Here is a 12,785-nt window from a genome sequence, read left to right as displayed (position 1 = left end):
AGTATAGTGGACACTGACACACCCAGTCAGTTGATATCATGATGAGAGTATGAGTATAGTGGACACTGACACACCCAGTCAGTTGATGTCATGATGAGAGTATCAGTATAGTGGACACTGACACACCCAGTCAGTTGATGTCATGATGAGAGTATCAGTATAGTGGACACTGACACACCCAGTCAGTTGATATCATGATGAGAGTAGCAGTATAGTGGACACTGACTCACCCAGTCAGTTGATATCATGATGAGAGTATCAGTATAGTGGACACTGACACACCCAGTCAGTTGATGTCATGATGAGAGTATCAGTATAGTGGACACTGACTCACCCAGTCAGTTGATATCATGATGAGAGTATCAGTATAGTGGACACTGACACACCCAGTCAGTTGATGTCATGATGAGAGTATCAGTATTGTGGACACTGACACACCCAGTCAGTTGATATCATGATGAGAGTATCAGTATAGTGGACACTGACACACCCAGTCAGTTGATATCATGATGAGAGTATCAGTATAGTGGACACTGACACACCCAGTCAGTTGATGTCATGATGAGAGTATCAGTATTGTGGACACTGACACACCCAGTCAGTTGATATCATGATGAGAGTATCAGTATAGTGGACACTGACACACCCAGTCAGTTGATATCATGATGATAGCAGCAGTATAGTGGACACGGACTCAGCCAGTCAGTTGATATCATGATGATAACAGCAGTATAGTGGACACTGACACACCCAGTCAGTTGATATCATGATGAGAGTATCAGTATAGTGGACACTGACTCACCCAGTCAGTTGATATCATGATGAGAGTATCAGTATAGTGGACACTGACACACCCAGTCAGTTGATATCATGATGATAGCAGCAGTATAGTGGACACGGACTCAGCCAGTCAGTTGATATCATGATGATAACAGCAGTATAGTGGACACTGACACACCCAGTCAGTTGATATCATGATGAGAGTATCAGTATAGTGGACACTGACTCACCCAGTCAGTTGATATCATGATGAGAGTATCAGTATAGTGGACACTGACACACCCAGTCAGTTGATGTCATGACGAGAGTATCAGTATAGTGGACACTGACTCACCCAGTCAGTTGATATCATGATGAGAGTATCAGTATAGTGGACACTGACACACCCAGTCAGTTGATGTCATGATGAGAGTATCAGTATAGTGGACACTGACTCCTCCTTATCCCTCACTCACATAGAATGCAGTCATCACTTCTAATGTCAACATGTGTATATACTGTACACTACACACTTAGAAAAAATAGTTCTGGAAGGGTTCTTCTGCTGTCCCCATAGGAGAACCCTTTTTGGTTCCAGGTAGATCTATGTTAGGTTCCATATAGAACCCTTTGTTAAGAGGGCCCTACATAGAAACGTAAAGGGTTTGAACCAAAAAGGCTTCTCCTATGGGGACAGCTGAAAACCCCTCTGTCCATATACACACTGAGGATACAAAACATTAAAAACAGCTTCCTATTATTGAGTTGCACCCTTCCCTTTTTGCCCTCAGAACAGCCTGAATTCTTTGGGGGCATGGACTCTACAAGCCTTCCACAGGGATGCTAGCCCCATGTTGACTCCAATGCTTCGCACAGTTGTGTCAAGTTGTCTGGATGTCCTTTGGGTGGTGGACCATTCTTGATACACACGGGAAACTGTTGAGTGTGAAAAACCCAGTAGCGTTGCAGTTCTTGACACAAACCGGTGCGCCTGGCACCTACTACCATACCCCTGTTCAAAGGCACTTAAATCTTCTGTCTTGCCCATTCACCCTCTGAATGACACACATACACAATCCATGTCTCAATTGTCTCAAGGCTTAAACATACTTTTTTAAATTAACCTGTCTGCTCCCCTTCATCTACACTGATTTAAAGTGAATTCAACAGGTGACATCAGTAAGGGATCATATCTTTCACCTGGATTCACCTGGTCAGTCTGTGTCATGGAAAGAGCAGCTGTACCTAAACTTTTGTACACTCAGTTTAGTCGTGATTTTGTAATGTCAAGATTCATAAACTAACAACACACCCACTACTATAGAGACATGAAGATCACCCACTACTATAGAGACATGAAGAACACCCACTACTATAGAGACATGAAGATCACCCACTACTATAGAGACAACATGAAGATCACCCACTACTATAGAGACATGAAGATCACCCACTACTATAGAGACATGAAGATCACCCACTACTATAGAGACATGAAGAACACCCACTACTATAGAGACAACATGAAGATCACCCACTACTATAGAGACAACATGAAGATCACCCACTACTATAGAGACAACATGAAGATCACCCACTACTATAGAGACATGAAGATCACCCACTACTATAGAGACATGATGAACAGCCACTACTATAGAGACATGAAGATCACCCACTACTATAGAGACATGATGAACACCCACTACTATAGAGACATGAAGATCACCCACTACTATAGAGACATGAAGATCACCCACTACTATAGAGACATGAAGATCACCCACTACTATAGACACATGAAGATCACCCACTACTATAGAGACATGAAGATCACCCACTACTATAGAGACAACATGATGAACACCCACTACTATAGAGACATGAAGATCACCCACTACTATAGAGACATGAAGATCACCCACTACTATAGAGACAACATGATGAACACCCACTACTATAGAGACATGAAGATCACCCACTACTATAGAGACAACATGAAGAACACCCACTACTATAGAGACATGAAGATCACCCACTACTATAGAGACATGATGAACACCCACTACTATAGAGACAACATGAAGATCACCCACTACTATAGAGACATGAAGAACACCCACTACTATAGAGACAACATGATGAACACCCACTACTATAGAGACATGAAGATCACCCACTACTATAGAGACAACATGAAGATCACCCACTACTATAGAGACAAGATGAACACCCACTACTATAGAGACAACATGAAAATCACCCACTACTATAGAGACAACATGAAGATCACCCACTACTATAGAGACAACATGAAGATCACCCACTACTATAGACAATATGAAGATCACCCACTACTATAGACAATATGAAGATCACCCACTACTATAGAGACATGAAGATCACCCACTACTATAGAGACAACATGAAGATCACCCACTACTATAGAGACATGAAGATCACCCACTACTATAGACAATATGAAGATCACCCACTACTATAGACAATATGAAGATCACCCACTACTATAGAGACAACATGAAGAACACCCACTACTATAGAGACATGAAGATCACCCACTACTATAGAGACATGAAGATCACCCACTACTATAGAGACAACATGAAGATCACCCACTACTATAGAGACATGATGAACACCCACTACTATAGAGACATGATGAACACCCACTACTATAGAGACATGAAGATCACCCACTACTATAGAGACATGAAGATCACCCACTACTATAGAGACAACATGAAGATCACCCACTACTATAGAGACAACATGAAGATCACCCACTACTATAGAGACATGAAGATCACCCACTACTATAGAGACATGAAGATCACCCACTACTATAGACACTATGAAGATCACCCACTACTATAGAGACAACATGAAGATCACCCACTACTATAGACAATATGAAGATCACCCACTACTATAGACAATATGAAGATCACCCACTACTATAGACAATATGAAGAACACCCACTACTATAGAGACATGATGAACACCACTACTATAGAGACATGATGAACACCCACTACTATAGAGACATGTTGAACACCCACTACTATAGAGACATGATGAACACCCACTACTATACTATAACCCAGATGTGTCCTGGGGTTATAATCAGGAGGATATTACTGGGCACCCTGCTCCATCCAGACCCTACTAGACCCCATCAGTGCCAAGCAGCAGCAACAACCAATCAGACTAACACAAATCCACAGAGAAGTGATACAACAAGGTCAATTTTAAACCAACAGGAAGTGACTAGTCTAAGATGATTATGTTTCTGTTTCTATTCCCACTTCCTTCCTGTTTCCTCCCGCTGGTCTCCATGGAGACCCCATGTCAAACAGTTGGCTGTATTTACCTAAACAAACCAATGCCAGTGTGGAGAGCAAACTCCACAGTTAATCCTGGACAGATTTTAATTTCTGATAAACGGAAAATAAACACCATGAATGTGTCCCAAATGACACCCTGTTCTCTATTTAGTGCACTACTTTAGACCAGGACACATAGAGTAGTGCACTAATTTAGACCAGGACACATAGGTTAGTGCACTACTTTAGACCAGGACACATAGGGTAGTGCACTACTTTAGACCAGGACACATAGGGTAGTGCACTACTTTAGACCAGGACACATAGAGTAGATCACTACTTTAGACCAGGACACATAGGGTAGTGCACTACTTTAGACCAGGACACATAGGGTAGTGCACTACTTTAGACCAGGACACATAGGGTAGTGCACTACTTTAGACCAGGACACATAGAGTAGATCACTACTTTAGACCAGGACACATAGAGTAGATCACTACTTTAGACCAGGACACATAGGGTAGTGCACTACTTTAGACCAGGACACATAGAGTAGTGCACTACTTTAGACCAGGACACATAGAGTAGTGCACTACTTTAGACCAGGACACATAGAGTAGATCACTACTTTAGACCAGGACACATAGAGTAGTGCACTACTTTAGACCAGGACACATAGAGTAGTGCACTACTTTAGACCAGGACACATAGAGTAGATCACTACTTTAGACCAGGACACATAGAGTAGTGCACTAATTTAGACCAGGACACATAGGTTAGTGCACTACTTTAGACCAGGACACATAGGGTAGTGCACTACTTTAGACCAGGACACATAGGGTAGTGCACTACTTTAGACCAGGACACATAGAGTAGATCACTACTTTAGACCAGGACACATAGAGTAGATCACTACTTTAGACCAGGACACATAGAGTAGATCACTACTTTAGACCAGGACACATAGAGTAGATCACTACTTTAGACCAGGACACATAGAGTAGATCACTACTTTAGACCAGGACACATAGAGTAGATCACTACTTTAGACCAGGACACATAGAGTAGATCACTACTTTAGACCAGGACACATAGGGTAGTGCACTACTTTAGACCAGGACACATAGGGTAGTGCACTACTTTAGACCAGGACACATAGGGTAGTGCACTACTTTAGACCAGGACACATAGGGTAGTGCACTACTTTAGACCAGGACACATAGGGTAGTGCACTACTTTAGACCAGGACACATAGAGTAGTGCACTACTTTAGACCAGGACACATAGAGTAGTGCACTACTTTAGACCAGGACATATAGGGTAGTGCACTACTTTAGACCAGGACACATAGAGTAGATCACTACTTTAGACCAGGACACATAGAGTAGTGCACTACTTTAGACCAGGACACATAGAGTAGTGTACACTTTAGACCAGGACACATAGGGTAGTGCACTTCTTGCGAAATGAAATAAACAATAAAAATTAACAGTAAATATTAAACTCACAGAAGTTCCAAAAGAATAAAGACATTACAAATATAATTGTATGTATATATACAGTGTTGTAATGATGTACAAATAGTTAAAGTACAAAAGGGGAAATAAATCAACATGAATGTAGGTTGTATTTACAATGGTGTTTGTTCTTCACTGGTTGCGCTGTTGTGGTATTACACCCAGTAGATATGGGAGTTTAACAAAAATTGGGTTTGTTTTCAAATTCTTTGTGGATCTGTGTAATCTGTGGAAAATTAGTGTCTCTAATATGGTCCTACATTTGGCAGGTTAGGAAGTGCAGCTCATTTTCCACCTCATTTTGTGGGCAGTGAGCACATAGCCTGTCTTCTCTTGAGAGCCATGTCTGCCTACGGCGGCCTTTCTCAATAGCAAGGCTATGCTCACTGAGTCTGTACATAGTCAAGGCTTTCCTTAATTTTGGGTCAGTCACAGTGGTCAGGTATTCTGCCACTGTGTACTCTCTGTGTAGGGCCAAATAGCATTCTAGTTTGCTCTGTTTTTTTGTTAATTCTTTCCAATGTGTCAAGTAATTATCTTTTTGTTTTCTCATGATTTGGTTGGGTCTAATTGTGCTGCTGTCCTGGGGCTCTGTAGTGTGTGTTTGTGTTTGTGAACAGAGCCCCAGGACCAGCTTGCTTAGGGACTCTTCTCCAGGTTCATCTCTCTGTAGGTGATGGCTTTGTTGTGGAAGGTTTGGGAATCGCTTCCTTTTAGGTGGTTATAGAATTTAACAGCTCTTTTCTGGATTTTGATAATTAGTGGGTGTCGGCCTAATTCTGCTCTGAATGCATTATTTGGTGTTCTATGTTGTACACAAAGGATATTTTAGCAGAATTCTGCGTGCAGAGTCTCAATTTGGTGTTTGTCCCATTTTGTGAATTCTTGGTTGGTGAATGGACCCCAGACCTCAAAACCATGAAGGGCAATTGGTTCTATAACTGATTCAAGTATTTTTAGCCAGATCCTAATTGGTATGTTGAAATTTATGTTCCTTTTGATAGCATAGAATGCCCTTCTTGCCTTGTCTCTCAGATCGTTCACAGCTTTGTGGAAGTTACCTGTGGTGCTGATGTTTAGGCCGAGGTGTTTATAGTTTTTTGTGTGCTCTAGGGCAACGGTGTCTAGATGGAATTTGTATTTGTGGTCCTGGCGACTGGACCTTTTTGGAACACCATTATTTTTGTCTAACTGAGATTTACTTTCAGGGCCCAGGTCTGACAGAATCTGTACAGAAGATCTAGGTGCTGCTGTTGGTCCTCCTTGGTTGGTGACAGAAGCACCAGATCATCAGCAAACAGTAGACATTTGACTTCAGATTCTAGTAGGGTGAGGCCGGGTGCTGCAGACTGTTCTAGTGCCCTCGCCAATTTGTTGATATATATGATGAAGAGGGTGGGGCTTAAGCTGCATCCCTGTCTAACCCCACGACCCTATGGGAAGAAATGTGTGTGTTTTTGCCAATTTAAACCTCACATTTGTTGTTTGTGTACATGGATTTTATAGCGTTGATTATTTTCCCCAACACCACCTTCCTTTAATTTGTATAGCAGACCCTCATGCCAATATGAATCGAAAGCTTTTTGAAATCAACGAAGCATGAGAAGACATTGTTCTCTCTCCCCCAACAGCTGTTGTCTCTGGGTCTTCAGTAGTCTCCTCTCCCCTCAGTACCCCCCCAACACCTGTTGTCTCTGAGTCTTCAGTAGTCTACTCTCCCCTCAGTAACCCCCAACACCTGTTGTCTCTGAGTCTTCAGTAGTCTACTCTCCCCTCAGTACCCCTTCCCCAACACCTGTTTTCTCTGGGTCTTCAGTAGTCTCCTCTCCCCTCAGTACCCCTCCCCCAACACCTGTTGTCTCTGAGTCTTCAGTAGTCTCCTCTCCCCTCAGTACCCCCCAACACCTGTTGTCTCTGAGTCTTCAGTAGTCTCCTCTCCCCTCAGTACCCCCAACACCTGTTGTCTCTGAGTCTTCAGTAGTCTACACTCCCCTCAGTACCCCCCTCCCCCAACACCTGTTGTCTCTGAGTCTTCAGTAGTCTCCTCTCCCCTCAGTACCCCCCCCAACACCTGTTGTCTCTGAGTCTTCAGTAGTCTCCTCTCCCCTCAGTACCCCCCAACACCTGTTGTCTCTGAGTCTTCAGTAGTCTCCTCTCCCCTCAGTACCCCCCCCCTCAACACCTGTTGTCTCTGAGTCTTCAGTAGTCTCCTCTCCCCTCAGTCCCCCTCCCCAACACCTGTTGTCTCTGAGTCTTCAGTAGTCTCCTCTCCCCTCAGTACCCCTCCCCAACACCTGTTGTCTCTGAGTCTTCAGTAGTCTCCTCTCCCCCTCAGTCCCCCTCCCCAACACCTGTTGTCTCTGAGTCTTCAGTAGTCTCCTCTCCCCTCAGTACACCCTCCCCAACACCTGTTGTCTCTGAGTCTTCAGTAGTCTCCTCTCCCCTCAGTCCCCCCAACACCTGTTGTCTCTGAGTCTTCAGTAGTCTACTCTCCCCTCAGTACCCCTTCCCCAACACCTGTTTTCTCTGGGTCTTCAGTAGTCTCCTCTCCCCTCAGTACCCCTCCCCCAACACCTGTTGTCTCTGAGTCTTCAGTAGTCTACTCTCCCCTCAGTACCCCTTCCCCAACACCTGTTTTCTCTGGGTCTTCAGTAGTCTCCTCTCCCCTCAGTACCCCTCCCCCAACACCTGTTGTCTCTGAGTCTTCAGTAGTCTCCTCTCCCCTCAGTACCCCCCAACACCTGTTGTCTCTGAGTCTTCAGTAGTCTCCTCTCCCCTCAGTACCCCTCCCCAACACCTGTTGTCTCTGAGTCTTCAGTAGTCTCCTCTCCCCTCAGTACCCCCTCCCCCAACACCTGTTGTCTCTGAGTCTTCAGTAGTCTACTCTCCCCTCAGTACCCCCCTCCCCCAACACCTGTTGTCTCTGAGTCTTCAGTAGTCTCCTCTCCCCTCAGTACCCCTCCCCAACACCTGTTGTCTCTGAGTCTTCAGTAGTCTCCTCTCCCCTCAGTACCCCCCCCCCCCAACACCTGTTGTCTCTGAGTCTTCAGTAGTCTCCTCTCCCCTCAGTACCCCCCCAACACCTGTTGTCTCTGAGTCTTCAGTAGTCTCCTCTCCCCTCAGTACCCCCCAACACCTGTTGTCTCTGAGTCTTCAGTAGTCTCCTCTCCCCTCAGTCCCCCTCCCCAACACCTGTTGTCTCTGAGTCTTCAGTAGTCTCCTCTCCCCTCAGTCCCCCTCCCCCATCTCCTCTCTCTCCCACCTCTTCTTATGTAATATGTTTTGTTTGTGAACAACATGAATGTTTAGCCCTACACCACCAGGTAACATGAATGTACAGCCCTACACCACCAGGTAACATGAATGTACAGCCCTACACCACCAGGTAACATGAATGTACAGCCCTACACCACCAGGTAACATGAATGTACAGCCTTACACCACCAGGTAACATGAATGTACAGCCCTACACCACCAGGTAACATGAATGTACAGCCTTACACCACCAGGTAACATGAATGTACAGCCTTACACCACCACGTAACATGAATGTACAGCCTTACACCACCACGTAACATGAATGTACAGCCTTACACCACCAGGTAACATGAATGTACAGCCTTACACCACCAGGTAACATGAATGTACAGCCCTACACCACCAGGTAACATGAATGTATAGCCCTACACCACCAGGTAACATGAATGTACAGCCTTACACCACCAGGTAACATGAATGTATAGCCCTACACCACCAGGTAACATGAATGTACAGCCTTACACCACCAGGTAACATGAATGTACAGCCTTACACCACCAGGTAACATGAATGTATAGCCCTACACCACCAGGTAACATGAATGTACAACCTTACACCACCAGGTAACATGAATGTACAGCCTTACACCACCAGGTAACATGAATGTACAGCCCTACACCACCAGGTAACATGAATGTATATCCCTACACCACCAGGCAACATGAATATATAGCCCTACACCACCAGGTAACATGAATGTTTAGCCCTACACCACCAGGTAACATGAATGTTTAGCCCTACACCACCAGGTAACATGAATATATAGCCCTACACCACCAGGTAACATGAATGTATAGCCCTACACCACCAGGTAACATGAATGTTTAGCCCTACACCACCAGGTAACATGAATGTACAGCCTTACACCACCAGGTAACATGAATGTTTAGCCCTACACCACCAGGTAACATGAATGTATAGCCCTACACCACCAGGTAACATGAATGTTTAGCCCTACACCACCAGGTAAACATGAATGTTTAGCCCTACACCACCAAGTAACATGAATTGTTGTATACAGAGATAAGCAGGAAGGAAGAGAGGCTGTGATTCTGAGAGCGATCCCAGAGATGTCAAGGTGAATAAAAGCCTGGTATTCTGCCCTACAGCTACGTGGGGTTCCATGCAGTTACATCATTACAGATGGAGAGCAACACTGTCTTCCCCTGTCTAGTGCTGAGAGCAACACTGTCTTCCCCTGTCTAGTTAACATAGCTGGAGGGATGAACATAAAGTCCTGTGTGTGTGTGTGTGTGTGTGTGTGTGTGTGTGTGTGTGTGTGTGTGTGTGCCTCTTGTGTCCATTGTGTGTGTGTGTGTGTGTGTGCCTCTTGTGTCCATTGTGTGTGTGTGTGTGTGTGTGTGTGTGTGTGTGTGCCTCTTGTGTCCATTGTGTGTGTGTGCGCGTGCGCGTGCGCGTGCGTGCGTGTGCGTATATAAAGTCATGTAGCCTGCAAGGTTGTGTTAGTCATTCAGACCGTCTGGTTCAAAGTTGAACTCTGAATCGTCTCTTTCTCCTCTCTCTGTCTTCTCAGATGTCAGTGTATGTGTCTTGTGGTGTTTGTTGTGTAATCCTGTCTACAGTATCTCTCTGTCCCATCATGTGAGGTTCCATCGTCACCATACAGGCAGTGTCCAATGTCCAGTACATATATACCTATCTAGTACATATAGTATATGTTCAGTATATATAGTATATGTTCAGTATATATAGTTACATATAGTACATGTTCAGTACATATAGTACATGTTCAGTATATATAGTATATGTTCAGTATATATAGTTACATATAGTACATGTTCAGTACATATAGTACATGTTCAGTACATATAGTACATATCTAGTACAGATAGTACATATCTAGTACATGTCCAGTACATAGAGTACATGTCTAGTACATATCTAGTACCTATAGTACATATCTAGTACATGTCCAGTACATAAAGTACATGTCTAGTACATATAGTACATATCTAGTACATATAGTACATATCTAGTACATATAGTACATATCTAGTACATATAGTACATATATAGTACATATAGTACATATCTAGTACATATAGTACATATCTAGTACATATAGTACATATATAGTACATATATAGTACATATATAGTACATGTAGTATATGTGTTGAAGACAATACACACATACTGTACAGTGCATTTGGAAAGTATTCAGACCCCTTCACTTTTTCCACATTTTCCTATGTTACAGCCTTATTCTAAAATTCATTAAATCCTTTTTTCCCCTCATAAATCTACACACAATACTCCTTAATGACAAAGCAAAAACTGTTTTTTAGAAATGTTTGCTAATAAAAAATAAAAATAAAAGAAATATCACATTTAATTAAGTATTCAGACCCTTTACTCAGTACTTTGTACCTTTGGCAGCGATTACAGCCTCCAGTCTTCTTGGGTGTGATGCTACAAGCTTGGTACACCTGTATTTGGGGAGTTTCTCCCATTCCTCTCTGCAGATCCTCTCAAGCTCTGTCAGGTTGGATGAGGAGAGTTGCTGCACAGCTATTTTCAGGTCTCTCCAGAGATGTTAGATCGGGTTCAAGTCCGGGCTCTGGCTGGGCCACTCAAGGACATTCACAGACTTGTCCCGAAGCCACTCCTGCGTTGTCTTGTCTGTGTGCTTAGGGTCGTTGTCCTGTTGGAAGGTGAACCTTCGGTTTTCATCAAGGATCTCTCTGTACTTTGTTCCATTCTTCTTTGCCTTGATCCTGACTAGTCTCCCAATCCCTGCCGCTGAAAAAACATCCCCACAGCATGATGCTGCCACTACCATGTTTCACTGTAGGGATGGTGCCAGGTTTCCTCCAGACGTGACACTTGGCATTCAGGCCAAAGAGTTTTATCGACAGAATTTTACCTTGTCATCTTTTTATTTATTTATTATTTTTTTATTTCTTTTTATTATTTTATTTTACCTTTATTTAACCAGGCAAGTCAGTTTAAAAGAACAAATTGTTATTTTCAATGACGGCCTAGGAACAGTGGGTTAACTGCCTGTTCAAGGGCAGAACAACAGCTTTGTACCTTGTCAGCTCGGGGATTCGATCTTGCAACCTTTCGGTTACTAGTCCAACGCTCTAACCACTAGGCTACCCTGCCGCCCCAAGAATCCCCAAATCTAGGGGATTCAATCTTACAACCTTTCGGTTACTAGTCCAACGCACTAACCACTAAGCTACCCTGCCACCCCAAGAATCCCCAAATCTAGGGGATTCGATCTTGCAACCTTTCGGTTACTAGTTCAACGCTCTAACCACTAGGCTACCCTAGTTGAATAAATTATTAGCTGTTGGAGCCTGGGGTCAGGCTGTGTTAATTATGCTAAGGTTTGTTAGTTAAACACTCACAGGGTCTGTGCTTTGGTTAGGTTTGGGTTGGGTTGTTTCGATGTCAGGTTTGGGTTGTTATTAAATGACTCACCGTTTACCTGACGTGAATGAGAAGAGTGGCTTCAGATTGTCATGTGGATGGAGAACCCATGGCCAGGGGTTCTACAGGGTTCCCCCAAGGTTCTGCTACAACTTAAGTTGGTTGAACGATTGCTGATGTTTTAGAGGGAGCTGGGGAACCAACTCTTTCTTTCTTCTCATATTGTACACTAGATGACTGGCTCTTAACTATTTCTCTCTCTCTCTCTCTCTCTCTCTCTCTCTCTCTCTCTCTCTCTCTCTCTCTCTCTCTCTCTCTCTCTCTCTCTCTCTCTCTCTCTCTCTCTCTCCATCTCTCTCATCTCTCTCTCCCATATCTCTCTCTCTCTCTCTCTCTCTCTCTCCCCATCTCTCTCTCTCTCTCTCTCTCTCTCTCTCTCTCTCTCTCT

The sequence above is a fragment of the Oncorhynchus tshawytscha genome, unplaced genomic scaffold (assembly GCF_018296145.1).
Source record: "Oncorhynchus tshawytscha isolate Ot180627B unplaced genomic scaffold, Otsh_v2.0 Un_contig_12236_pilon_pilon, whole genome shotgun sequence".
Taxonomy (NCBI): Eukaryota; Metazoa; Chordata; class Actinopteri; order Salmoniformes; family Salmonidae; genus Oncorhynchus; species Oncorhynchus tshawytscha.
This window is presented reverse-complemented; position numbering follows the sequence as displayed.